The sequence below is a fragment of the Ambystoma mexicanum genome, chromosome 1p (genome assembly GCF_040938575.1).
Source record: "Ambystoma mexicanum isolate Mex_15411 chromosome 1p, UKY_AmexF1_1, whole genome shotgun sequence".
Classification (NCBI taxonomy): Eukaryota; Metazoa; Chordata; class Amphibia; order Caudata; family Ambystomatidae; genus Ambystoma; species Ambystoma mexicanum.
Genome location: NC_090921.1, coordinates 1,487,620,590 through 1,487,646,528, shown reverse-complemented (window position 1 = coordinate 1,487,646,528; position 25,939 = coordinate 1,487,620,590).

The following is a 25,939-nucleotide window of genomic DNA, read 5'->3' as shown; positions in this document are numbered from 1 at the left end:
AAGATCGTGGGACTCTACAGCTCTGTTGTGGACAGTGGATGTTACTGCTTGCTAGGCTGCATTTTAGACGGCTACTGCCCTTCTGCAATATATATGAACTGCGAGCTGCCATACCAAGATGGCGGCCCGCACACTGTGTTGTTGTGTGCTTAGTGCAGTTGATGCTCTGCCCCCTTTGGCTCTAGCTCCTTTGTAATAGGCCAATGAGAAGCCGACAGGCTTGGCCGGCCATCCTCCAAAGACCGATTCTGGCCCTGGACAAAATGCTTGTCGCTTAACTATCCCTCGCATGGGCAAAGCAGCAGTCCCTGGAACGGGACTGCGCCCTCTCCCTACCAAGAGAGGTGGCAAGGTGCAGTTCCAACACGGCTTGACGATAAGGTAAGAATCTCCCTGGGCCCTTTCAGGAACGTGCACGTCAGCGCTACCATGACTTTGAATTGCTTCCCTGCCCTGAAGATCGTGGCACTCTACAGCTCTGTTGTGGACTATGGATGTTACTGCTTACTAGGCTGCATTTTCGACGGCTACTGCCCTTCTCCAATATATTCAAACTGCAAGCTGCCATACCAAGATGGCGACCTGCACACTGTTGTTGTGTGCTTGGTGCAGTTGATGCTCTGACCCCATTGGCTCTGGCTCCTTTGTAATGGGCCATGAGAAGCCGGCATGCTTCGCCAGCCCTCCTCCAAAGACCTGATCCTGGCCCGGACAAAATGCTCCTCTCTTCACTATCCCACTCATCGGCAAGACAGCAGTCCCTGGAATGGCACTGCACCCTCTCTCTACCATGGGAGGTTGCCAGGTGAAGCTCCAACACGGCTTGATCGTAAGGTAAGACCCTCCCTTGGCCATTTCAGGCACACGCAAATCGTCGCTGCCATGAAATTTAATTGCTTCCTTGACCTGAAGATTGTGGCACTATACAGCTCTGTTGTGGACTGTGGATGTTACTGCTTGCTAGGCTGCATTTTCAACGCCTACTGCTCTTCTGCAATATATTCAAACTCTGAGCTGCCATACCAACATGGCGGCCTGCACACTGTTGTTGTGTGCTTGGTGCAGTTGATGCTCTGACCCCATTGGCTCTGGCTCCTTTGTAATGGGCCAATGAGATGCCGTCATGCTTGGCTGTCCCTCCTCCGAAGGCCCGATCCTGGCCCCAGACAAAATGCTTGTCTCTTAACTATCCCGCGCATCGGCAAGGCAGCAATCCCTGGAATGGGACTGTGCCCTCTCCCTACCACGGGAGGTGGCAAGGTGCATCTCCAACATGGCTTGACGATAAGGTAAGACCCTCCCTGGGCCCTTTCAGGCACACGCACATTGTCACTGCCATGACATTGAATTACTTCCCTGTCCTGAAGATCATGGCACTCTACAGCTCTGTTGTGGACTGTGGATGTTACTGCTTGCTAGGCTGCATTTTCGACGGCATCTGCCCTTCTCCAATATATTCGAACTGCTAACTGCCATACCAAGATGGCGGCCCGCACACTGTGTTGTTTTGTGCTTGGTGCAGTTGATGCTCTGACCCCATTGGCTCTGGTTCCTTTGTAATGGGCCAATGAGATGCCGTCATGCTTGGCCGTCCCTCCTCCGAAGGCCCGATCCTGGCCCCAGACAAAATGCTTGTCTCTTAACTATCCCGCGCATCGGCAAGGCAGCAATCCCTGGAATGGGACTGTGCCCTCTCCCTACCACGGGAGGTGGCAAGGTGCAGCTCCAACATGGCTTGACGATAAGGTAAGACCCTCCCTGGGCCCTTTCGCGCACTCCTACATCGGCGCTTCCATGACTTTGAATTGCTTCCCTGCCCTGAAAATCGTGGCACTCTACAGCTGTGTTGTGAGCTATGGATGTTACTGCTTGATAGGCTGCATTTTCGACAGCAACTGCCCTACTGCAATATATTCTAACTGCAAGCTGCCATACAAAGATGGCTGCCTGCACACTGTTGTGTGCTTGGTGCAGTTGATGCTCTGCCCCCATTGGCTCTAGCTCCTTTGTAATGGACCAATGAGAAACCGGCAGGCTTGGCCGGTCCTTCTCCAAAGGAAGGGAGAATGGGACTACGCCCTCTCCATTCCAAAGGAGATGTCCAGGTGCATCTCCAACACGGCTTGACTATAAGGTAAGACCCTCCATGGGCCCTTTCAGGCGCGTGCACATCGGCGCTGCCATGACCTTGAATTGCTTCCCTGCCCTGAAGATCGTGGCACTCTACAGCTCTGTTGTGGACTGTGGATGTTACTGCTTGCTAGGCTGCATTTTCGACAGGTACTGCTCTTCTGCAATATATTCCATCTGCAAGCTGCCATACCAAGATGGCGGCCCGCATACTGTGGTTGTGTGCTTGGTGCAGTTGATGCTCTACCCCCATTGGCTCCAGCTCTTTTCTAATGGTCCAATGAGAAGCCGGTAGGCTTGGTCAGCCCTCATCCGAAGCCCCGATCCTGGCCCCGGACAAAGTGCTCCTCTCTTCACTATCCCGTGCATCGGCAGGGTAGCAGTCCCTGTAATGGCACTGCGCACTCTCCCTGCCACGGGAAGTTACTAGGTGCAACTCCAACATGGCTTTACGATAAGGTAAGACCCTCCCTGGGCCCTTTCAGGCACACGCACATCGTCGCTGCCATGACATTGAATTACTTCCCTGCCCTGAAGATCGTGGCACTCTACAGCTCTGTTGTGGACTATGGATGTTACTGCTTGCTAGGCTGCATTTTCGGCGGCTACTGCTCTTCTGCAATATAATTGAACTGCGAGCTGCTATACCAAGATGGCGGCCCGCACACTGTGTTGTTGTTTGCTTGGTGCAGTTGATGCTCTGACCCCATTGGCTGTGCCTCCTTTGTAATGGGCCAATGAGAAGCCAGCATGCTTCGCCAGCCCTCCTCCAGAGGCCTGATCCTGGCCAAGACAAAATGCTCCTCTCTTCACTATCCCACTCATCGGCAAGACAGCAGTCCCTGGAATGGCACTGCGTCCTCTCTCTACCACGGGAGGTTGCTAGGTGCAGCTCTAGCACGGCTTGATGATAAGGTAAGACCCTCCCTGTGCCCTTTCAGGCACACGCACATCGTTGCTGCCATGAAATTGACTTGCTTCCCTGCCCTGAAGATCGTGGCACTCTACAGCTCTGTTGTGGACTGTGGATGTTACTGCTTGCTAGGCTGCATTTTTGACGGCTACTGCCCTTCTGAAATATATTCGAACTGAGAGCTGCCATGCCAAGATGGAGGCCCGCATACTGTGTTGTTGTGTGTTTGGTGCAGTTTAACCTCTGCCCCCATTGGCTCTAACTCCTTTGTAATGGGCCAATGAGAAGCCGGCAGGCTTGGTCGGCCCTCCTCCAAAGGCCTGATCCGGCCGTGGACAAAATGCTTGTCTCTTAACTTTCTCCAGCATGGGGTCTGGCATGGATTCACATGCTCATGAATATTCCCCGTCGTCAGGCTGGGAATCCTCGGTAAAGAAAAAACCAGTATCAGTTTCGTTTCTGATCTGTCTTTCGTAGTAATAACCAATCACTGGTCTCTGCGTCATACTGACCACAGCCAATGACTGCCCTCTACCTAAGCACCGCCTCTGGCAGCCATCTTCAGATTTTTACCGCACGTTCATGTGTTGGGATCCTCGTGCTATTGCTCTCGAGCGTTAGTGCTTTTTTTCGCGCTTTTTCACAAAAAAACTTCGATTCTTTCGGTCAAAAGAGCCTCAAGCTCCACCGATCCTACATCCGATCAACGGGGACCCGTGTCGGATTCATCTGTGCCCCTCAAGGGTGAAGATTTCGTCGAGCTACGCTTCGGAGGACTCCAGAAGCTTCTCAGGCCCGGTCTCGGAGATGGCCCAGGAGAAGGGAAGCTCGACGCCCGGAAAGCTGTTCAGGGTCTGCCCTGGATGCCAGCTGCAGAACGTCTTCAAGGAGGACGAACACTCTTTCTGCCTTTACTGCCTTCATGAGGACAAGACGCACGTGGAGAAGGACTGTGCGTTTTGCGGCAACATGTCGGAACGGACCATGAAGGACCGCCATCAACGTCTCGCCAACTGGCTGGAGGGTAAGAGCCCGTCTGGCGAGAAGAAGAAGAAATCCGAGCGGTCTTCTAAGACCTTTGAGGCGCCCCGGCGACGGGGGCCCAACATAAGGCCAAGCACCGCGAGTCCGCTGGCACCGGGAGCGCCGAACGGTCGGGCTCTACGGGCGCCAGGCAGGGCGCACCCTCCCCGGCACCATCAACCACGAGCCAACGCTCTGGGTCGGGTAAGAGGAAGGCCGAGCACCCGGCGAAGCTCCTGGAGAGGCCCCGGTCGAGCTCTAAGGCAGAGGAGGAGCGTGGCAGTGCCCCCTCCCTCAAGGATAAGGCGGTGAGCGCACCTAAGGTGGCGAAGGCCTTGATCCACCCGACCAAGCCCTCTATCGAAACGGTCGCGGCGGCCCTGGCTCAGCCTGTGGTGGCTGCACCAGTGGTGGCCCAGAATCTCCCTGCCTCCTCGGAGGGAGTCTTCCTTTGTGCCCATCGATAGGACCCCCGTGAAACCCTCCGTGGGGAAGAAGAAGGGGGGGCAGGGCGTCGTCGTAGATTCGGCCTCAACCTCAGAAGAGGAGCTGATCGAGGTCTTAAGCCACGGCCTAGGCGTGGAAGAAGGCCAGCCCGTCGGAATGGACCCCGACGCAGGTGACGACGACGACATCGTCGAGGATACCGACGGGGCCCCTGCTCGCCCGTCGGATTCCCCTCTGCCAGCGCCGCAAGACAACTCGGCGGCCATTTTGTTGGCCATACAGTCCTTATGCTCCGAGATAAGGACGAGGCTACCGTTACCGACGGAGGAACCTCTCCCGTCGGGGGATCCAGAACCGGGACCTTCTGGTGTTCCCCCTACCAAGAAAAGAAGGATCCATCCACCACCTCCTTTTCAACCGTCGCGCCCCGTCCAGCCCTCCTCCCCGTCCACCCGAGGGGATGATGCGGGGACTGACACGGCAGCGACGGGTACGGACGACGAGGCATACGACGAGGATTTTCCGTCGTCGCCTCCCACCAGGGCTTCTCCGCCCGACGAGATCGGATCTTTCCACTCCATGATCTCCAGGGCTTCCGAGCTTTTCCAACTCTGCCCTGAGGAGAAGAAAAAGGAAGGCTTCCTTTATCAGCGGCGCGAGGCCAAGAGGAAGACGGTCCTCGCAGTGCCTCTGTTGGACGACATTTGGGATGAGGGCCTTTCCCTCCTCAAGAACCCTTCCACGACGCCAGCTAGAAGAGACCGGTACGAGAAAAAGTACCGGGTCCCGGACACGGCCCCCCTATGCCTCCGGGCGCAGCCTACCCCGGACTCCGTCGTCTCCGCGGCAGCCAGGAAGAAAGCGGGGGGGGGGGTGCGGCCTCCACATCGACTTCCCCGCCGGACGGCGAGGGAAAGAAATTGGATGCTATGGGACGTAGAGTCATCTCGTCGGCAGCGACGACGATTAAAGCGGCCAACGCCTTGGCTATCGTGGCCCGCTACGACAGGGAGCTCTGGTACAAGATAGCTCCCCTGCTGGATTTTCTGCCGGACGACAAGAGGGCGGAGGCCCTTGAGATCCTGCAGGAAGGTGAGGTGGCTTCGGACCACGCCATCACCGTGGCGACGGACATCGCCGACACTGGGTTCCGCCAGCTGGGCAACGGCGTTTGCCTTCGACGTCGTGGATGGCTCAAAGCTACGGACTTTCGGCAGGACGTCCAGACCAGAGTCCTGGACATGCCCTTCGACGGGAACAACCTGTTTGGGAAGACAGTGGACGACTCCCTTCAGGCCATCAAGGCGGATACTGAGACGGCCCGGGCCCTTGGAGTCCTGCAGCAACGACGGACGCCCTTTCGGAGCGGCGGAGGCAAGGGCGCCTCCAAAGGTTCCGGCGGCGGTTTCGCTTCCTACCGTCAAGCGGCCCGCTCGTCGTCGCAAGAGGCCTACAGAGGACGAGGCAAGTCTAGCGGACCCCGCCGTCGTCGCCAAGGAGGTCAAGGCGGCAAGGCCGCGTCCAAGCAGGATTGAACCGGCCGTGGGGTCGGGCCCCCACCGAAGCACCCCGGTGGGAGGCCGGCTGGCGGGCTTCGTCAGCGTGTGGGAGTCCATCTCCACCGACCGTTGGGTGCTGGACGCCCTGGCCCGGGGCCACGCGCTCGAGTTTCAAAGAAGGTGCCCGCGCGTCCCCCCCGTGGCCAGGAAAGAACTTCACGTCCCTCAACTTCTCCTGGAGGTAAAGGCGATGCTCAGAAAGGGCGCCATCGAACTCGTCCCAAAGAGGCTTCGGGGCTCCGGAGTCTACTCGCGGTACTTCCTCGTGAAGAAGAAGGCGGGAGGATGGCGCCCCATCCTAGACCTGCGACGTCTGAACAAGTTCATCAAGGCGCAGAAGTTCCGGATGGTCACCCTCCAGCACGTCCTGGGTCAGCTGGAGGAAGGAGACTTCCTATCGTCGTTGGATTTGGAGGATGCCTACTTCCACATTCCCATCCTGAAGGGGCACCGAAAATTCCTCAGATTCGTGGTCCAAGGGCGTCATTACCAGTTCAAAGCCCTTCCCTTCGGACTACGGTCTGCACCCAGGGTATTCACCAAGTGCCTCGCACCGGTGGCGGCGCAGCTGCGCCGCGAGGGGATTCACGTCTACCCCTACCTGGACGACTGGCTCATCCGCGCCAAGACGAGGGAGCTCGCCGTGGTCCACACGGCAAGGACCGTCCAACTCCTCACGGACCTGGGATTCTCCGTGAACTACGCCAAATCCCACCTGGTGCCCGCGCAAGTCGCACTGTTTCTGGGAGCGAGGCTCGACACAGTGTCCCTTCTGGCCTCCCCGTCGGAGGAGAGGACCAGGACCATCTTGGGCAAGGTGCAACGGATGTTGGTGGCCGACGCGGCCAAAGTGAGATCCATCAAGTCCCTCCTCGGGATGATGTCTTCCTGCATCTACCTCATTCCCATGTGCAGGCTCCGGATGCGCCCGTTGCAAGAATTCCTGGATGCGCGCTGGATCCAGACGACGGGCAGCTTCGAGGAGAGGATCAAGCTCGACGAGAGTTTCCGACGAGCGATACGGTGGTGGGGCACCCGCGCGCATCTGACGGCGGGCATGGACTTCCAGACCCCAGCCCACCAGGAGACTGTGACCACGGATGCCTCCCTGGAAGGGTGGGGAGCGCACACCGAAAATCTGCACGCAAGGGGACTCTGGCTCCCGACGGAGAAGTCCCTGCATATCAACGTCCTGGAGCTCCGTGCAGTGTTTTGGGCCCTCAGGTCCTTCCTTCCGTCCCTCAAGGGCAAGGTGGTGAGGATCTTCACCGACAACACCACCACCTTGTTTTACATCAGGAAACAGGGCGGAACCAGGTCCCCAGCGCTGTCCAAGGAGGCGCAGGACCTGTGGCATTGGGCCGTCGCCCAAGGGATTTTTCTGGTGCCGTTTCATCTGGCAGGGATAAAAAACACCATCGCCGACTCACTCAGCAGGGAGCTGCGCTCGTGCCACGAGTGGGAACTACGGCAGGATCTGGTGGATCGCCTCTTCCGACGGTGGGGCACACCCCAGATCGACCTGTTCGCGACGGCGACGAACACCAAGTGCCGGAGGTTCGCCAGCAGGTTTCCCCAGACGAGGAGCATGGGCGATGCTTTCTCGTTCCCCTGGGAGGGCCTGTTCCTCTACGCGTTCCCTCCCTTGCCTCTGCTAATCCGGCTCGTCAACCAGCTCAAGAGGTCACGGTGCAGGATGATCCTCGTCGCACCTGCGTGGCCGAGGCAGATATGGTTCCCGGACCTTCTGGACTTGTCAGCGTCCCCGCCGATCAAGCTGCCGGCGGACGCGGATCTACTCTCCAGGGAAGGAGGCGCCATCCTCCACCACGACCCGAAGTCGCTGAACTTGCAGGCCTGGCTCCTGCAGCGCTAGAGTTTGGAGGATACGACATACCGGCCGATTGCAGAGAGGTTCTTGCAAAGGCCAGGGCGTCCTCGACTCTTAAATGCTACGGACACAAATGGAAGAGGTTCTCTGTCTGGTGCCACGCACAGAAGATTAACCCTCTACGGATTACGGCTCCCCAAGTACTGCCGTACCTGCTGACGCTGGCCAAAGCTGGTCTGGCACACGCGTCCATCAAGATTCATCTTGCTGCGATCTCCCGATACACCAGAACCACGGGGCGGACGTCCTTGTGGTCTCATCGTCTGGTGAAAGAGTTCATGAAGGGACTGTTCAGATCGTTCCCGCCGGTGAAGGCTCCGGCCCCGGCGTGGGAGCTCAACGTGGTGCTGACCAAGCTCATGGGACCTCCGTTCGAGCCTCTGCACTCGGCCCCGTTGAAGTTTCTATCGTGGAAAACAGCTTTTCTTGTGGCCATCACCTCCGCACGACGAGTGGGAGAGATCCAGGCCCTTTCCTGCAAGGCCCCGTACTTGACTTTCCACGACACGAGGGTAGTGCTCAGGACGCACCCCTCCTTCATGCCCAAGGTACCGTCGGACTTCCATCTCAACGAACCCTTGGTGTTACCTGTGTTCTTCCCGTCGCCTTCATCGCCGGCTGAGAGGACTTTGCACTCGCTGGATGTAGCTAGAGCGCTGAAGTTCTACGTGGACCGCACGAAGGGTTTTCGGAAGACGTCACAACTCTTTGTGAACTTTGGACCTGTCAATCAGGGGAAGGCTCTCTCGAAGGCTTCCATCTCCAGATGGCTCTCCGGCTGTATCATGTGCTGTCACCGGTTGGCAAACCGACCGCTGCCTGGCCGTCCGAGAGCCCATTCCACCAGAGCGATCGCAGCTACCACGGCGTTCCTATCTGGTGTGCCCCTGCTGGACATATGCAGGGCTGCTACGTGGAGGTCGACGCACACCTTCACGAAATTCTACTGCGTCGACCGGGATTCCAGGGAGGAGTCCAGGGTCGGCCAAGCAGTGCTGCGCAACCTGTTCGCCTGAGGTGAGCCTGGTGAGGAGGTAAGATGCTTAATGTTGAGTTGATGTGATGCTTAATGTTGAGCCTTTGCCACCTCCCGTGGTTGTGCAAGTGTGTACTGCTATGTATTCTTTATTCATGAGCATGTGAATCCATGCCAGACCCCATGCTGGAGAAGGAACAAGTTACTTACCTGTAACTGTTGTTCTCCAGCATGGGACTGGCATGGATTCACATGCGAACCCTCCCGCCTACCCCTCTGCGGCTCTTCACTTGGTCATACTGCCACTTCACGTGCTTCCAAATCTGAAGATGGCTGCCAGAGGCGGTGCTTAGGTAGAGGGCAGTCATTGGCTGTGGTCAGTATGACGCAGAGACCAGTGATTGGTTATTACTACGAAAGACAGATCAGAAACGAAACTGATACTGGTTTTTTCTTTACCGAGGATTCCCAGCCTGACGACGGGGAATATTCATGAGCATGTGAATCCATGCCAGACCCATGCTGGAGAACAACAGTTACAGGTAAGTAACTTGTTCCATCCTGCGCATTTGCAAGGCAGCAGACCCTGGAATGGGACTGCTCCCTCTACCTACCACAGGAGGTGGAGAGGTGCAGCTCCAATACGGCTTCACGATAAGGTAAGACCCTCCCTGGGCCCTTTCAGGCAAGTGCACGTCGGCGCTGCCATTCTCCAGCATGGGGTCTGGCATGGATTCACATGCTCATGAATATTCCCCGTCGTCAGGCTGGGAATCCTCGGTAAAGAAAAGAAATCAGTATCAGTTTAGTTTCTGATCTGTCTTTCGTAGTAGTAACCAATCACTGATCTCTGCGTCATACTGACCACAGCCAATGACTGCCCTCTACCTAAGCCCCACCTCTGGCAGCCATCTTCAGATTTTTACCGCACGTTCAAGTGTTGGGATCCTCGTGCTATTGCTCTCGAGCGTTAGTGCTATTTTTTCACGTTTTTTCTCAAAAAATTTCACTTTTTCGGTCAAAAGAGCCTCAAGCTCCACCGTTTCTTCATCCGATCAACGGGGACCCGTGTCGGATTTGTCTACGCCCCTCAAGGGTGAAGATTTCATCGAGCCACGCTTTTGGAGGACTCCAGAAGTTTCTCAGGCCCATCTCGGACATGGCCCAGGAGAAGGGAAGCTCGACGCCCGGAAAGCTGTTCAGGGTCTGCCCTGGATGCCAGCTTCAGAATGTCTTTAAGGAGGACGAACACTCCCTTTGCCTTTACTGCCTACATGAGGACAAGACGCACGTGGAGAAGGACTGTGTGTTTTGCGGCAATATGTCGGAGCGGACCATGAAGGACCGCCATCAACGTCTCGCCAACTGGCTGGAAGGAAAGAGCCCGTCAGGCGAGAAGAAGAAGAAGAAGTCCGAGCGGTCTTCTAAGACATTTGAGGGCGCCCCGGCGACGGGGGTCCAACAGAAGGCCAAGCACCGCGAGTCCGCTAGCACCGGGAGCGCTGAACGGTCGGGCTCTACGGGCGCCAGGCAGGGCGCATCCTCCCCGGCGCCATCAACCACGAGCCAAGCTCCTGGAGAGACCCCGGTCGATCTCGAAGGCCCCATCGGAGGGGGAGCGAGGCGGTGACCCTCCCCCCAAGGAGAAGGCGGTGAGTGCACCTAAGGTGGTGAAAGCCTTAATCCATCCGGCCAAGGCCTCTATCGAGACAGTCGCGGCGGCCCTGGCTCAGCCTGTGGAGGCTACACCAGTGGTGGCGAACTCGGGGCCCAGAGTCTCCCTGCCACTGCAGAGGGAGTCCTCTTTCATGCCCATCGACAGGACCCCCGTGAAACCTCCGACGGAGAAGAAAAAGGGGGGGCAGGTGGTCATCGTGGATTCGGCCTCAACCTCTGAGGAGGAGCTGGTCGAAGTCTTAAGCCACGGCGTTGGCATGGAAGAAGACCAGCCCGTTGGGAGGGACCCCGATGTAGGAGACGACGAAAACGTCGAGGGTGCTGACGGGGCTCCTGACCGCCCGTCGGACTCCCCTCAACCAGTGCCGCAAGACAACTCGGCAGCCATTTTGTTGGCTATACAGTCCTTATGCTCAGAGATAAGGACGAGACTGCCGTTACCACCAACAGAGGAACCGCTCCCGACGGGGGACCCGGAGCCAGGCCCTTCTGGGAGCCCTCCCCCTAAGAGAAGAAGGATTCATCCTCCACCTCCTTTTCAGCCATCGCGCCCTGTTCAGCCCTCCTCCCCGTCCACGACACGTGGGGATGATACGGGGACTGACACGGCCGCGACGGGTACAGACGACGAGGTTTACGACGAGGATCTCCCGTCGTCACCTCCCACCCGGTCATCCCCGCCCGACGAGATTGGATCGTTTCACTCCATGATCGCCAGGGCATCCGAGCTTTTCCAGCTCTGCCCGGAAGAGAAGAAGAAGGAAGGTTTCCTTTATCAACGGCGCGAGGCCAAGAGGAAGACGGTCCTTGCTGTACCTCTACTGGACGATATTTGGGATGAGGGCCTCGCCCTCCTCAAGAACCCATCCACGACACCGGCTAGAAGGGATCGGTACGAGAAGAAGTGCCGGGTCCCGGACGCGGCCCCCTTGTGCCTTCGGGCACAGCCCACCAGGAAGAAAGCGGGGGCGGCGCGGCCTCTATGTCAACCTCCCCGCCGGACGGCGAGGGAAAGAAATTAGACACGATGGGACGCAGAGTCATCTCGTCGGCAGCGACGACGATTAAGGCGCTCAACGCCTTTGCTATCGTAGCCCGCTACGACAGGGAGTTGTGGTACAAACTGGCCCCCCTGCTGGACTTCCTACCAGATGACAAGAGGGCGGAAGCCCTAGAGATCTTGCAGGAAGGAGAAGTGGCGTCGGACCACGCCATTACGATTGCGACGGACATCGCTGACCCTGGATTTCGCCAGTTGGGCAACGGCGTGTGCCTTAGGCGGCGTGGATGGCTCAAGGCTACTGACTTCCGTCAGGACGTGCACACCAGATTCTTGGACATGCCGTTCGACGGAAACAACCTGTTTGTGAAAACAGTGGACGATTCCCTTCAAGCCATCAAGGCGGACATGGAGACGGCCTGGGCTCTTGGGGTTCTCCAGCAACGGCGGCCGCCCTTTCGGAGCGGCGGAGGCAAACAGGGTGCCTCCAAAGGTTCCAGCGGCGGATTTTCCACCTACCGTCAAGCGGCCCGTTCGTCGTCACAGGAAGCTTACAGGGGAAGAGGCAAGTCAGGCGGACCCCGCCGTCGTCGCCAAGGAGGACAAGGCGGCAAAGCCTCTTCGAAGCAGGACTGAACCGGCCGTGGGGTCGGTCCCCCACCGAAGCACCCCGGTGGGAGGCCGGCTGGCGAGCTTCGTCAGCGTATGGGAGTCCATCTCCACCGACCGTTGGGTGCTGGACGCCCTAGCTCAGGGTCACGCTCTCGTTTCTAAAGAGGTGCCCGCGCGTCCCCCCTGTGGCCAGGAAAGAACATCACGACTCTCAACTTCTCTTGGAGGTAAAGGCGATGCTCAAGAAGGGCGCCATCGAGCTCGTCCCAAAGAGGCTTCGGGGCTCCGGAGTTTACTCAAGATACTTCCTCGTGAAGAAGAAGACGGGAGGATGGCGTCCCATCCTGGACCTACGACGACTGAACAAATTCATCAAGTCACAGAAGTTCCGGATGGGCACCCTCCAACACGTCCTGGGTCAACTGGAGGAGGGCGATTTCCTGTCGTCGTTGGATTTGGAGGATGCCTACTTCCATATTCCCATCCTAAAGGGACACCGAAAGTTTCTCAGGTTCGTGGTCCAAGGGCGTCACTACCAGTTCAGAGCCCTTCCCTTTGGATTGAGGTCGGCACCCAGGGTGTTCACCAAGTTCCTCACACCGGTGGCGGCGCAGCTGCGCCGAGAGGGGATCCACGTCTACCCCTACCTGGACGACTGGCTCATCCGAGCAAAGACGAAGGAGCTCGCCGTGGAGCACACGGCAAGGACCGTCCAACTACTCACGGACCTGGGATTCTCCATAAACTACGCCAAGTCCCACCTGGTGCCCGCGCAAGACGCACTGTGTCTGGGAGCGAAGCTCGACACAGTGTCGCTTCTGGCCTCTCCGTCAGAGGAAAGGACGAGGGCCATCTTGGACAAGGTGCAGCGGATGCTGGTTGCGGACGCGGCCAGGGTGAGGTCCATCAAGTCCCTCCTCGGAATTATGTCTTCTTGCATTTATCTCATCCGCCTGTGCAGGCTCTGGATGCGCCCGTTGCAGGAGTTCCTGGACGCGCGCTAGATCCAGACGACGGGCAGCTTCGACGAGAGGATCACACTCGACGAGAGTTTCCGACGAGCGATCTAGTGGTGGGGCACCCGCGCGCATCTGACGGCGGGCATGGACTTCCAGACCCCCGGCCACCAGGAGACAGTGACCACGGATGCCTCCCTGGAAGGGTGGGGAGCGCACACCGAAAATCTGCACGCGAGATGCCTTTGGCTTCCGACGGAGAAGTCCCTCCATATCAACGTCCTGGAGCTCCGTGCAGTGTTTTGGGCCCTCAGGTCCTTTCTGAGGATCTTCACCGTCAACACCACCACCATGTTCTACATCAGGAAGCAGGGTGGAACCAGGTCCCCAGCCCTGTCCAAGGAGGCGCAGGATCTGTGGCATTGAGCCGTCGCCCAAGGGATGTTTCTGGTGCCGTTTCATCTGGCAGGGATAAAAAACACCATCGCCGACTCGCTCAGCAGAGAGCTGCGCTCGTGCCACGAGTGGGAACTACGACAGGATCTAGTGGACCGCCTCTTCCGACGGTGGGGCACACCGCAGATCGATCTGTTCGCGACGGCGACGAACTCCAAGTGCCGGAGGTTCGCCAGCAGGTTTCCCCAGCCGAGGAGCATAGGCGATGCTTTCTCGTTCCCCTGGGAGGGCCTGTTTCTATGCGCGTTCCCTCCATTGCCTTTGCTGATCCGGCTCATCAACCAGCTCAAGAGGTCACGGTGCAGGATGATCCTCGTCGCACCTGCGTGGCCGAGGCAGATATGGTTCCCAGACCTTCTGGACTTGTCAGCGTCCCCGTCAATCAAGCTGCCAGTGGACGCGGATCTTCTCTCCAGGGAAGGAGGCGCCATCCTCCACCACGACCCGAAGTCGCTGAACTTGCAGGCCTGGCTCCTGCAGCGTTAGAGTTTGGAGGATACGACATACCGGCCGACTGCAGAGAGGTTCTTGCAAAGGCCAGGGCGTCCTCAACTCTTAAATGCTATGGACACAAATGGAAGAGGTTCTCTGTCTGGTGCCACGCACAGAAGATTAACCCTCTACGGATTACGGCTCCCTAGGTACTGCCGTATTTTCTGACGCTGGCCAAGGCTGGACTGGCGCACGCGTCCATCAAGATTCATCTTGCTGCGATCTCCCGATACACCAGAACCACGGGGCGGACGTCTTTGTGGTCTCATCGTCTGGTGAAAGAATTCATGAAGGGACTGTTCTGATCGTTCCCGCCGGTGAAGGCTCCGGCCCCGGCGTGGGAGCTCAACGTGGTGCTGACCAAGCTCATGGGACCTCCGTTCGAGCCTCTGCACTCAGCTCCGTTGAAGTTCTTGTCGTGGAAAACAGCGTTTCTAGTGGCCATCGACCGCCGCACGAAGAGTGGGAGAATTCCAGGCCCTTTCCTGCAAGCCCCCGTACTTGACTTTTCACGACACGAGGGTAGTGCTCAGGACGCACCCCTCCTTCATGCCCAAGGTGCCATCGGACTTCCACCTCAACGAACCCTTGGTGTTGCCTGTTTTCTTCCCGTCGCCTTTGTCGCCGGCCGAAAGACTTTGCACTCGCTGGATGTGGCTAGAGCGCTGAAGTTTTACGTGGACCACACAAAGTGTTTTTGGAAGACGTCACAACTTTTTGTGAACTTTGGACCTGTCAATCAGGGGAAGGCTCTCTCAAAGGCCTCCATTTCCAGATGGCTCTCCTGCTGTATCATGTACTGTCATCGGTTGACAAACCGACCGCTGCCTGGCCGTCCGAGTGCCCATTCCACCAGAGCGATCGCAGCTACCACGGCGTTCCTATCTGGTGTGCCCTTGCTGGACATCTGCAGGGCTGCTACGTGGAGGTCGACGCACACCTTCACGAAATTCTACTGCGTCGATCGGGATTCCAGGGAGGAGTCCAGGGTCGGCCAAGCAGTGCTACGCAATCTGTTCGCCTAAGGTGAGCCTGGTGAGGAGGTAAGAATTGCTTAATGTTGAGTTTGATGTAATGCTTAATGTTGAGCCTTTGCCACCTCCAGGTTTTTGTACATGTGTGTACTGCTATGTATTCTTTTATTCATGAGCATGCGAATCCATGCCAGACCCCATGCTGGAGAAGGAACAAGTTACTTACCTGTAACTGTTGTTCTCCAGCGTGGGTCTGGCATGGATTCACATGCGAACCCTCCCACCTACCCCTCTGCGGCTCTTCACTTGGTCATACTGCCACTTCACGTGCTACCAAATCTGAAGATGGCGGGGCTTAGGGAGATGGCAGTCATTGGCTGTGGTCAGTATGACGCAGAGATCAGTGATTGGTTACTACTACGAAAGACAGATCAGAAACGAAACTGATACTGATTTTTCTTTACCGAGGATTCCCAGCCTGACGACGGGGAATATTTATGAGCATGTGAATCCATGCCAGACCCACGCTGGAGAACAACAGTTACAGGTAAGTAACTTGTTCCTTATCAGGCCTTCCACCCAGTCGACACCAGCACCCACCCCCATCAGCACTTCCCTCGCAGGCCCACTCCTGGTGGCTGTGCATGCTACCCCTGTCATGAACCACTGGATACGCCCCTTTTGGGCCTTCTGGTGCTTGACGCATCAGGGCTTACACTCTGTTGTACTTCCAACATGGCCGTAAGCACCGAACCCTGCTTACCAGTCTTCACGTCCGATACAGCACGTTCTATAAATTAGCCACACCCCTGCGGCCCCGCGCTTCTCAATGCTACTGTTAGCTGTAGCTAGACGTGTGCTACGTAGTTTGCCTTCGCGGAACTCTGTTGTTTCCTGGTTCCCGGATCCTCCGCTTTCCCCTACTATCCTTTCTCCTTCTTATTCAGCCTTCTTCCCGGATTCCGTGCACCCGCCTCCGAGTGCATCTTCTCCTTGTCCTGGACTTCCTGGTGTTTCCTATTGATCCCGGACATTGAAGCTGAATGAACACTGGAAGCTGAAGACGGCCGAGCGGGCTTGTACAAGACCCGTACCGTACGGAAGAAAACTCCTCCTAAAGAGTCCATCAAGCAGCGAAAACAGGTGAGAAAGGGGGAAACCTGTGACAGATTGAGACGCCACCTAATTGAAGTCGATACAGACATGGAGGTAGCCATTCAAGATCTTATGCGCGGCATGCAAGAACTAACGACCGAAGTACAAAACCTAAAGGCAGAGAATGCTGCGTTAAAACAATTAGTCTTATCCCGCGACTCTGCCACGAAGCAAAGTGTACTATTGGGCGGCATTGTAGACAAATACAATGGGACTGCAAAAAACCTTTGAGGATTCCTCAATTCCTATTTGGTCCACTTTACTTTTAAGCCCTATTATTTCTCTACCCCCAGGGCTAAGGTGGGCTTTATTATTTCGCACCTTTCCGGGAATGCATTAACTTGAGCCACACCATTAGTTAATGCCGGAGATGCCCTCCTGGATGATTATGACGAATTCATTCAAGCCCTTAAGACCATGTTTGACTGCCCAGAACAGTTCTATAGTGCATCGGAATGTTTACTCGATTTCCAGCAGGGCTCCCAGGACATGCTCACATATGTAACACGATTCAAGCAATTGGCTAAAGAAGCGGACAGGTCCTCTGAAGCCTGCTTCACTCTCTTTCGAAGAGGACTAAATTAAGACATCAAGGATGAACTAGCCAGAGTGGCACGCCCCAGTTCATACCAAGCCCTTATGGATCTCGCTTTACAGATTGACTTCCGCATCCAGGAAAGTAAGGCAGAGAAAAAGAAGACCAAGTTACCCTTCCAGAAGAACCCCATAGAGACCTCCTCAAAAACCGACTGTGCTTATGTTCCTAGTAACAAACCCAAACCTATGCATCTAGGGGCCTTCCGTGGACCCATATCCCCCCAAGAAAGGGTGCGAAGGATCCAAACCGGCTTATGCATATATTGTGCCTCGGACAAGCATTTAGTGAGAGAGTGTCCTATAGCCCCTCCACGGCGTTCGGAAAATGCCAGCTCCCGATCCTAGATGGAGCACAGTGTCAGGAGAGAGATGTTTGCTCCACATCCATTCCATCCTTGAACTCTCCTGGACAAAACAATCTGGTCATTTTACAGGACTTTCTATCGCCATCCAAGAAGGAAACCTACCCGATTCTGTCGTTGGGGGACTGTGGGCCATGGGAATATTCATAGATCAAGAATGGGTCTTTAAACACCATATTCCTGTCCAATCACGGAATATTATGCAACCTGTAGAAGCAATTGATGGGAGACCTCTTTCTTCAGGACCCATAACCCTTCAGACCAAGGAAGTTGAGCTCGCAATAAACCACCATCGAGAGAAGATAAAGTTTGACATCATAAAGTCCGCCCATTACCCAATGGTTTTGGGAATGCCCTGGCTACAAAGACACAATCCAGACATCAATTGGGCAGCAGGTTCCTTGTTCCTGGATTCCGAGCATTTCATGTCTCATTGCCTACTCCTGGACCACGCTTCGACACCATCGGAAGGACTTTCAGCAAACCATCAAGGCCCACTCACAGTCTCAAACATCACCTGGGTTCCTAAAGTCTATCAGGAATACTCTGATGTGTTCTCTTCTGCTATTGTTCAAGCCTTACCTCCTCATAGACCAGAAGACTGTGCTATTGAAACCGAACCTTCAGCTGTGATTCCCTTTGGAAGAATGTTCATTTTATCCGAACCAGAGAAAAAGGCCCTCCGTGAATATCTGGATACTAACCTTGAAAATGGCACCATACCACCATCCAAATCCCCAGCCGGAGCCACACTCTTCTTTGTTCCTAAGAAAGACACAATGAGCTCAGACCTTGTCTTGATTATCGAGGTTTAAATCAGTGCACCCTTAAGGATCGCTATCCATTGCCCTTGATCTCAAATATCCTGGAAGCAGTAAGAGGAGCCGTAATATTCACCAAATTGCATCTCAGAGGTGCCTACCATCTGATCCGTATTAGAGCAGGTGATGAATGGAAGACAGCCTTTAGAACACCCTTTGGATACTTGGTCATGCCCTTTGGACTTGCAAAGGCCCCGGCGGTCTTCCAACGCTTCATGGATCGGGTCTTTTCAGACATGCTGTTCCTCTTCGTCATCGTGTATCTGGACGATATCTTAATTTCTGATGTTTGTTAATCTGCTTAGAATCACATGCTGTGCATAGGTCCGACATCCAGTGGTCACTGCGGAGTATTGCATTTTGTTTTTCGTAGTCGAAAAGGGGACGTCGACAAGGCGTGTCTGTAACACTATCCCTATAGTGACGTGCGTTGTACCCACAATCCCTCACGCGTCGAGGTCCCTCAGATTGTTTCTTTTCCGCCCAGTTTCTGGTCGCCTTTCGCGGAGCTCCTAGAGAGACATTGCTATATTTACCACGGACCTCGGTCCTTTTGTCATAACTTAATATACTGGTAACAATCCCTCCCCCTCGACGTTAGCTGTGAAGCTGTTTCTCCGCCGAACTATTTTCGACGGAGAGGAAGAGCGGAGGAGATCCTTCGGCGCTGCCGAACACGTGGCCTGGCCTCGACGGCCAACTTACAGTAGGGAGAGTGGGGGTTAGAACTTTGTCTCTTCTCTTTGAGAATGTCTTTCTTTCTCCCTTTTCTTTCCCTTGGGGTTGTTATCGCCAGCTATTATTGCCTCAGCTATGGAGAGGACACCATTTAAGTTTTGCCCACGCTGCAGGGGCAAATATACTTGGAAAGATAAGCACAAGCTCTGTAATCGTTGCTTACCCCTCGATCACATAGAGAACAGCTGCGCAGCCTGCAAGCTCTTAAAACCCAGGACTCTTAAAGAACGTAGGGTTAAGAGGTGGGCGGACTACGCGATGTCGAAGTCAGTTTCCTCACCCGCTGCCGCTGTTACTGAAAGTGACGAGGAGTGCGAAACTCGACGTCCGTTACGGAAGTCATGAACCCCCAGAAGGAGCGCTCCCGCTCCTCGTCGTCCGTCCCCGGCCCCGACGGGCTCGGCTCACGCCCTGCTTATGGGGATGAACACCCCGGCGACAAGGACGCACACAAACCCCATAAGGCTAAACACACTACCCACGGCTCTTCTTCGTCGAGAACGAAGGATCCATCAGCGCCGAAGGGGACGCAGGGCACTCCGGCGTCTACCGCAGACCGTAAAGGTCACAAGCCCCACCCGCAAACGCAGCCGCGACCAGCGATTGGGCTTCCATCTAACACGGGCGCTACCCCAAAAACATCCGACGCAACGCTCCATAGAGCGACCGTCGAGGTACAACGCGCAACGCACACAACGTCGACACCAAAGCCCTCGACGGACAAAATCGTGGCCGAGAGCCTAGCGAGAATTGTCGCCGAAGACGAACGTACGCGGACGACGAAACAAACGTCGAATACCGCGTCGAAAAAACACAAAAGTAGCCAGGATCTGCCCCTTTCTCCAAAGGACGCTTCCGAACTACCTGAAGGTTTTTCAGAAGGAGACGGGAACCTCTCGTCGACGTTGTGGGAGCGTTCGAAACGATTCGACGGCGAAAACACTAATTTCCCCCCTCTAGACTATTCAGGGGTACCCCATGAGACCCTTGAAAGACTCCATTCTTGCATGGAGAAAATGGAAAGGTTTCTAGGAAACCAAGACCCACCCACTCACAAAAGGCAAAGAGAATGGCCACAGGATGACCCTAGAGTCAAGATCCCTAGGCTGGTTGATCTCACTGAGGAGGAGCAATACCTCCAAGAAGAAGAGGAGTGTTTGGGTGGAGAAGAAGAGGTAGAACTTGAGGAAGAGGGGTTCGAAGAAGATCCTTACACCACTGCTACAGGGTTTGAAGAGGATACAGCTACCTCGCAGCCCTGGCATTCACCGTCAGTGCAGCCTTGGCAATCCCCATCAGTACATTCAGACCCTGATGCCTTTCTCCCTTCTCCTCTCAAAGATTCACATGGGAACTCCTCTCCCATAGATGACCAACCTTCCCTCAATGCACTATTGCGCAAGGCAGCAGCGCATTTTGAGATTGATACAGGGGAAACTCTTCCAGACATTGACTTTGTAGAAAAAGTCATCAAAGAAAAAGCCCCTGTTAGCCAATCTATTCCACTTTTGGCGTCTATTAAAAGAAGAATTTCTCCTTCCCTTACTAACCCAGCTTTAGTAAGAGGGGTCAACCCTAGAATAGAAAAGCTTTTCAGCCCTTCATCCTCTGACCCTTTATACATCAGAGGACACTCTATCCCGGACTCCCTTGTGGTTACCAACACAAGAAAAAGAGCAGGGGTGCCACTATCCACTAGTGAAGCACCTCCAGACAAAGAAGGCAAAAAACTCTACGCACTGGGGAAGAGAATCACGACCTCCGCCGCCTTCTCTACTAGAATTGCTAATAACAACTCACTTTTAGCTAGCTACGCAGATGCACAGTGGAACAAGCTGCGCAGCGAAGCAGAGGAAGCACCTGAACCTCTGCGTTCTCGCCTGCTAGCTATAATATCAGAGGGCACACTGGTAAACCAGGGCATCGTTAAAAACTCCCTAGATGCCGCTGAGACGGCTGGCCGCTCCCTAGTGCAGGGAATACTTCTCAAGCGCCACGTTTGGCTACGCAATTCAGGTTTTAAGCCCGAAACCCAAGCCTCCCTCATAAATAAACCCATTGAACAGACGCATCTGTTTGGAAAAGCAGTAGATGAGGCCCTAGAACATGCTAAAAAAGAGTTTGATACCATCAAGACTCTTGATCAAATTTCTAGGCCCCCTAACAGGCGAGGCTATGGTAATAAACGCTCCTTTCGTGGCCAAAGACAGCAGCAGAACCAACAACAACAATATTACTCTGGCTCCAACTGGCCCACCAACCAGGGTAACACCCAGTTCACTCAAAGAGGCCAACGCCGTGGCAAAGGAAGAGGTCGTGGCTCCAGCCCCAGAGGTTCCACGCCCAATACCAGCAAATGACCCGAAAATTCGGGTCCCCTCCCATGCATCACCGGTCGGGGGCCGGCTAACATCGTTCCTTTCAGCATGGGAGGGAATCACGTCAGACCGTTGGGTATTATCCACCATAGCCCACGGATACTGCATCGAGTTCAACGGTTCCCTGAAGTACAAACCCCCACGGAACCGGCGCATGACACCGCAACACCTCTCCATTCTTCTTCAAGAGGTGGAAGAACTACTGAAAAAAGAAGCTATAGAGCCCGTCCCCCTATCACAGGTAACAGAAGGTATTTATTCAGTGTACTTCCTTGTACCCAAAAAGGACTTAACCATGCGCCCTGTATTAGATCTGCGCCCAGCGAACATTTTTGTCAAACCCCAAAAGTTTCGTATGGTGACCTTACAGGAGGTAATCCCACTGTTATCACAAGGGGATTACATGACAACACTGGACATGAAAGATGCATACTTTCATATTTTAATGTTGACATCGCACAGAAAATACCTCAGGTTCAAAATAGAGGACAAACACTACCAGTTCAGAGTACTACCCTTCGGGATAGCATCTGCACCAAGGGTATTCACGAAAGTACTGGCAGTGGCAGCGGCCCACCTGCGCAGATTATCCATCCCGGTATACCCTTACCTCGACGACTGGCTCATAACAGGGGATTCTTACGAAACATGCTTCTCCAATACCCAAAAGACCGTAGACCTCTTGTCCCAACTGGGCTTCTCCATCAACGAAAAGAAGTCAAGCTTAGACCCCAGCCAAACCAAACAATTCCTAGGGGCTCTAATTCGAACAAGGGACGGCCTCGTATTCCCCTCCAACGAGAGGGTCCAAAACATGCTGTTTCAAATTCCCCATTATGTAGTAGGCCGAGAGGTGACGGTACGCAAAGCAATGCGCTTGCTAGGGATGATGGCGTCATGTATTTATTTGGTACCTCACGCGCGCCTGCGCATGCGCCCAATGCAAGAGTGGCTCTACAGCCAGTGGTGTCAGGCCAGCGGACAATGGGACGATCTAGTGGTGGTCTCGCAGGCCTTGGTTCTCTCGCTACGGTGGTGGACAAAAGAAAACCTGTTATTAGGGAAAACTTTTGCCACACCCGCAGTGGAAGCCACTCTAACCACAGACGCATCCCTTACAGGATGGGGGGCTCACCTATCCCATCAAACGGCACACGGAGTGTGGACTCCGAGTTTAGCATCCAAGCATATAAACCTGCTGGAACTACTAGCGGTGTTCAAAGCACTGAAAGCCTTTCAGGAACACTTACAAGGAAAGACAGTGATGGTCCTCACAGACAGCACCACAGCCATGTACTACCTCAACAAGCAAGGGGGCACTCACTCTCCAGGACTGTCCAAGCTGTCCCAGAATATATGGAAGTGGGCTCTCAAACACAACATGTTCCTACTAGCACAACATGTACCAGGGGAACTCAATCTGCTAGCAGACAAACTCAGCAGAGACTTCCCCCTGCCCGAAGAGTACGAATGGCAATTGCACGAAGACATCGTCTTAGACATCTTCACGCAATGGGGATTCCCGGATATAGACCTGTTCGCAACCCTGGAGAACTCACAATGCCAAAGTTACGCCTCCAGGTACCCCCAGAACCAGTCCAAGGGGAACGGTCTGTCGATTCAATGGTCAGGGAAATTTGTTTACGCCTTTCCCCCGACTCCCCTTCTCAACAAAGTGGTGCACAAGATGCACCAGGAGCAGGTTACCATGATACTAGTGGCCCCAATGTGGGCACGGCAACCTTGGTTCGCTCATTTGATGGAGATGTCCCTATCTCCCCCAGTGAAACTTCCCTGCCCGTACAACATGCTGTCACAAGACAAGGGCAGGACACTGCATCCATGCCCTCAGACCATGAACTTAGCAGCCTGGCTCCTGAGATCATAGAATTTGGACATTTACAACTCCCACAGAGATGTATGGACATCCTCAGGGAAGCCAGAAAACCTAATACTCGACACTGCTATTCTAGCAAATGGAAAAGATTCGTTATCTGGTGTAGAGGTACTAGCATCAACCCAGTTGACTGCTCTCCTACTGACATTATTCTATACTTGACCCATTTACTGGATTCAGGTTTAGTGTTCAATTCCATTAAAGTCCACCTAGCGGCACTTTCTGCATACACCACTTCCCAACTTAAAGTGTCGTGGTGGAAGATACCAGTTATCAAAGCCTTCATGGAGGGGGTAAAGAGGATACACCCTCCGATAGCTAACCCAGCTCCCGGATGGGACTTAAATGTGGTACTTTCCAGACTCATGGGCCCTCCCTTCGAACCCATGCACAAGGCAACTCTTAAAGATATCACCCTTAAGACTGCTTTCCTAATAGCTATCACCTCCATTAGGAGAGTAAGTGAACTACAGGCTCTTTCTGTACTAGACCCCTTCGTAACAGTTCACAAAAATAAAGTGGTTCTACGCACACACCCAAGGTTTGCACCCAAATTCATCTCGAAATTTCATGTAAACCAAACTATAGAACTACCAACGTTCTTTCAAAACCCTTCCAGCTCGGGAGAAAAAAGTTTGCATACACTAGATGTACGCAGAGCTGTCATGTTCTACATGGAAAGAACCAGACCACTGAGAAAGACTAATCAGTTCTTTGTCTCGGTGGCAGCAGGAAGAGAAGGAGATGCGGTCTCAAAATCCACTATATCTAGATGGATTGTTCAATGCATCACTCTCTGTTACACTCTTGCTAAGAGAGAACTACCCTTCAAGCCAAGAGCACATTCCACTCGAGGCACTGGGGCTTCCATAGCATTCATTGCAAATGTTCCCCTTGAGTCCATCTGCAAAGCGGCTACCTGGAGTTCTGTGCACACCTTTACAAAACACTACTGTCTAGATGCACACTCTAGATCTGACTCCCAGGTGGGACAGGCAGTATTAAGACATCTTTTCTCTACTGTTCCTTCTCATAACCCACCGCCAACTCCGGGTACTGCTCGCTAGTCTATGCACAGCATGTGATTCTAAGCAGATTAACAAACATCAGAAGACAATGCATTACTTACCGTAAAAGCATTTCTGATGGTTGTATCTGCTTAGATTCACATGCGCCCACCCTTCCTCCCCGCTCGGATGGAAGGAACATAGACTTCCTTTATATCTCTCTTTTCTGTACTCACTCACGTCTATAAGGCTCCCTCAGGGCAGAAAAATACAAACAGAGGGACCTCGACGCGTGAGGGATTGTGGGTACAACGCACGTCACTATAGGGATAGTGTTACAGACACGCCTTGTCGACGTCCCCTTTTCGACTACGAAAAACAAAATGCAATACTCCGCAGTGACCACTGGATGTCGGACCTATGCACAGCATGTGAATCTAAGCAGATACAACCATCAGAAATGCTTTTACGGTAAGTAATGCATTGTCATTCTCTAAGGACCCTCTTAAGCATGAAGAACATGTTAAGGCAGTATTACAGCGACTACGTGAAAACAAGCTCCTGGCAAAACCCGAGAAGTGCCTTTTCATTGTCTCGTCTGTCCACCATCTAGGATTCGTCCTTAGCTCAGAAGGTATTGGAATGGATCAATCCAAGGTTAAGGGCATACTATCTTGGCCAAGTCTGACCACCGTGAAACAGATCCAGTCTTTCCTGGGCTTGGCTAACTTCTATAGGAAATTCATACCTTCCTTTTCCGAGATAGTCCAACCGATCATTGCCTTGTTGAAGAAAGACACTCCCTTTCATTGGACATCAGCCCAAGAGGAGGCCTTCCAACTGTTAAAGACAGAGTTTACACAAGCTCCCATCCTTGCTCAACCTGACATCAACCGGCCATTCCTAGTGGAGACAGACGCCTCTAACTATGCCATTGGAGCAGTCCTAAAACAGGAATTCAACGACAAGCTGGAACATCCTATTGCTTATCTTTGTGAAGAAACCCATTACTCTGTTTTAGAAAAGGAACTGCTAGCCACCCGTCAAGCCTTCACACATTGGCGTCATTTACTTCTAGATGCAAAACATCCTGTCCAGGTTCGCACGGACCATCAAAATCTTAAAGTATTACAGGCCCTGGAATGTAGGAATAGCCGTCAAGCCCGTTGGGCCTTCTTCTTCGCCCAATACCAGTTCCAGATTCATCATGTCCCTGGAACACAGAATATAATTGCTGATGCCCTAGCTCGACGTCCTGACTACAAAACCCTTGAAGACCGGTCATTCCCTAAAATGTTTCCCCACACGATATTTGTAGCTCAAGCAATCAGTCTCCTGGACGAGGTTCGGATACAAACACAGTCCTCTGAACTTTGGAAAGAATTTTCAGGAAAGAACCGATGGAATCTCAGAACTAAGGATGGATTTTTTTTCAAGGATAAAGGTTTAGTCATCCCCACACAGAAACTACAGCAAAGGATAATAAACCTTTGTCACAATACCCTTCACTCCGGACATCGTGGCATCACAAACACCCTTCATCTAATACAAAGACAATTTTGGTGGCCGAGAATGAAGACTGACGTACGACTGTACATTCAAGCTTGTGCAGTCTGCAGTCAAAACAAACATGATAACAAGAGACCGGCGGGCCTCCTACTGCAGCCCACACTACCAACAAGGCCCTGGGAAATTATTGCTACAGACTTCATTGTAGAACTACCACCTTCCAGGGGGCATACAACTATAATGGTCACCATAGATTTATTCACTCATATGGCTCATTTCACACCATTATACAAGCTACCTTCTTCCTCAGAACTTGCTGGAATTTTCCTGGAACACATATTTAGACTCCATGGATTTCCTTCCAAGATC